We start from the raw sequence: 4,153 nt of genomic DNA, 5'->3' as shown, positions 1-4,153 counted from the left end.
CTCCTCGAAGAGACGGACCTGTTTCAGAAAATATGACATATACACATAGATTATATCGGCATGTAATCAAAATAATATATAATAGTCTTTCGTGTATCACAATTTTTCTATAAATTTTTAAAATCTAATATCAATGACAATAGCCAATAACCTTAGCAGCTCAGGCGTATATATAAATTTAAAAAAAAGTATATATTTAAATATATTGATACTAATGCCGTATAATTGCCGTTTGTCCTATTTATTAAAATACTGTAAAGAAAAGTGATAACGTTTGTTTTATTTATTTATTGTTTTATGGTGCGTTATGTTAGAGACTATGTTAGAGAATTTGGTAGATGATAATATATAATATGATGAATTACGCTTATAATAATATATATAAAAAAACACGTGTTAACCGAATGCCTCCGGTGAAGGACTCCAGTGATAGACTGATGCCCCCCCCCCCCTTAACAATCTATGTGAAATACCAGCACCATAGACCTATAAACTAAGTTAGTTTATAAGTCTATGACTATAGCATCCAACCCAGAGACGACATCGTGATTCTTCCTCAACTCCTCGAAGAGATGAACCTCGTCTAGAAAATATGACATATACACATAGATTATATCACCGTGTAATAAAAATAACACACAAGTCTTTCGTGTATCACACTTTTTGTATAAATCTTAAAAATCTAATATCAATGACAATAGCCAATAACCTTAGCAGCTCAGGCGTATATATAAATTAAAAAAAAAATATTTCTATAAGTATTGATACTAATGCCGAATATCATGGAATAATATTGTACTAGGGGGTCACCAAATGGGCGGTCTGCAGACAAAAAAAAAAATAAAAACCAACCGATAATTGTGAACGTTCTGGAGTTGTAATTTATCATTTTTGTTTATTGTTTTTTACAGACGTTAGAAATACGGCTACGGCTTAGCCCCCCCCCCCCCCCCCAAGATCCCCTACAATTTGCGCCTATGAATTAAGGAACATATTTAATAGCTAATTCCTAGCACTCAGTCAACATTTAGTAGTTTTGCGTTAATGTAACATGCAGCATACTTACATATGTCCCAAATCCAAATGTATATTCAATATTGCAGGGGTCATCAAATGCCAAATGGCGGCTCGCGGTCAAATTTTATCCTGCCCGCCGACAAGAAAAGCAAAGTAAAAACCGACCGATAATATTGTACATTCTGGAGTTTTAATAATTTATCATATTTGTTTATTGGTTTTTTACAAACGTCATCAATTTTGACAGCCCGCGAACAATTTTCAGATATTCCTAATGCAGCCATTCAAAAATATTAATTGGTTAGGTACCACTGCATTAAACAGTATATATTACGTGGGTCTAGAATGAAAAGGTTCTAAATCGTTTTCATGAAAGGAGAACAATTTTAAGGTTTGAGTTCAAATATTTTACTCCTTGAATAACATTTTTTGAAAATTTAAGTTCTAAGGAATGCAGCAACTTGTAGGTATAGTTTAATTCACAACATTATAATAGTAATTTGCTGTATTGGTTGACGTTGACAAATTAATAAAATACAAATTATAAAATGTTCAGTATGAAAAGTTTCTATATTGGAACCTTTTCATCCTAAAATAAAAAATATATATTTAATTAGAACTTTTTCATTGTTATTTATTATTTTTATTCGTATCAAAGCTTTCTCATTGCTACCAATCTTCTAACACGAAACAATGTAATAATTATGAAACATCGAAATCTGTATCTCATGAATATGGATAGTTGTAATAATTATTATAGGTACTATTGTCTATTGGTAGTGATTAATTTAATTAGAACATTTTCATACTAACGTATTGTTCATATTAAATTGTTCCATTAACCGAGCGTTTTTAATTCGATTAAATTGTTTTTATAATTTAATTTTTGGCGATTTAGAATCTTTTAATTTTAAAAAAATCGTCAATAATGATCGTGCAATCATAAATGTTAGCTTAAGAGATGCGCCTTTACATTCTGAAACCATTTTAGTTAAAAAGTGACTTTTGGAAAAAAATGCGATTTAAAATCTTTTCGTTCTAGACCCGCGAATTTATCTATACGTCTATATTATTATTGGTTTTATTTTTCTAGTCAACTAGGTGTAACAAATTTCCAAGTTCGGTTGCATATTATACCGGCCAGAATATCGTTGTAAATTTAATTCGTGTTATTTTTTTTTTTAACGAAATAACCCATTTCTACTTTTCCTCAATCTTAACCTTTGGCTAAAAAGTGGTAAAACCAGTTCAACATAATATGAATAATATACTCTAACCGGATGCGCGTCTCCACACGCGCGCTCTCGAATTTGCAAATAATTAAAACACGTCACATCTACTCAGCTCTACGCATTTTAGCACATCACAGTACTTCGTCTGTATAAATACTTCTCGACTGCGTCGCGTGAGACCAATAACCGCGTGTTAAAATATGATAAAACGAAAAGGTTTAAGAATTATATTCTATGCCGTTTATCATGTGGGTGCAATAAATTGTCTCGCAAATATGAATTATAACTAAATAAAAGCCGGATAGGACACACAGGGACCGGCCCTTGTTTTGCACTCGTCTCGCTTCACTGGCCACGAAACAAGTGTTGGGTTTACCGTATTGTGATATTAAATTTCAAAACAATGATAATATACGTCGCGCCAAACAATTATTCCGAGTTCAGTTCAGTGAAGACTGCGCTCGTTATCTCTTCGGTACTTTTCCAACAGTTACCGCGGTATAGTTTTTTCTCCGGAGAGGCAACCTATACCTATAATCTAATATATAATATTCGTTAAAAATAATATGTTCAAAACTTGTTTTTAGATTTTCTAAAGATTACGCGCAAAACTTTTAACTCTTACTCGGAAACCATAAAAAAATAAAAAAAAAAATGTAATTAAATTGAAATGCGAATAATGTTATGTTTTTCGCTCAGAATCTAAAACATGGGTAGGTGCTGCGACATAACGTTCGAATAAATAGAGACTAGTTGATGTATTTCGTTTCACTTTACTATAAGAACTATTATATTACTAGCCACTAGGTAATGTAGTTGTTATATTATAATATTTATTGGCATCTATTTGAAAGCTACAATAAATCACCTCATTTGAAAAACGAATCTGAGAAAAACGCACGCTGTGCAGAAAACTTTAAACATTTAGCAAAAAATTGTAAATTTGCAATTGCGTAGGTATATCTCACTATATACCTATCGCCAATATTTACAACTATAACAATAATAATAATAATAAACGTATGCTGCGGTACAAATAAATAAATATTATTTCGAATTTTTCATATGAGGTATATAATGCTTGACACTTGACGTTTTACTATTATTTAAAGTTTTTTCACAACTTTCTAGAAATCTACTGAACATTTTTTATACTTTATATGTAATGAATTTAACTTACAATGCAACTGGTAGTCGGCTATAAACTATTATTGTACCCCTCTCCCCACCGATTACTTTTGAAGGACATCCATAGGCGCAAATCGCAGGGGTGCTAAGGGTGCTTGGCACCCTTAATTTTAATGTTAGCACCCCGAATCCTGTGATTATAACTTACCTATCTAATGTCAACGCAGACCGACCGCGACGATGGCACGACGCGCTCGTTTTCTCTAATTAGACCCACAGTATAGGTAATTCCACAAAATAGGATTAAAATAGTTTTGTAGCTTTATTGCATATCGTCCCGTTGGATTTGTGTGATTACTGATTTGTATTTTGTTAATATATATGGTGTGGTACTGTTGGGGTGTGTGAGGGGCGAAGCTGGTCTGTTTCCTCCAAAAAAATTTTAGTGCTTAAGCCCCCCTGATATTTTTAGGTGATTTGCGCCTACGAGGACGTCCTAAAGTATTTTGAAAAAATCGTTGTAAAACCGGCGCAATAGTTTCTCTGGTAACCGCATCTCAAAATCTTCGATACGAAACAAAAACACCTACACGTCATTTCCCTCGGGTGGATCGGTCGACCACCGATGATCGCGTAAAGTCACGACGACGATCTAGTTCGTATAGGCAGCTGCATAGTTGAACTCCACAGTGTACAACAGGTACCCGTAATTTACATTATTTCCATCGATCGGTTTCGAAACGGCCAGCGGTGTTCCAATTTCATCACGCCAATCT

This window comes from Acyrthosiphon pisum, chromosome A3 (genome assembly GCF_005508785.2).
Source record: "Acyrthosiphon pisum isolate AL4f chromosome A3, pea_aphid_22Mar2018_4r6ur, whole genome shotgun sequence".
Lineage (NCBI taxonomy): Eukaryota > Metazoa > Arthropoda > Insecta > Hemiptera > Aphididae > Acyrthosiphon > Acyrthosiphon pisum.
This window is presented reverse-complemented; position numbering follows the sequence as displayed.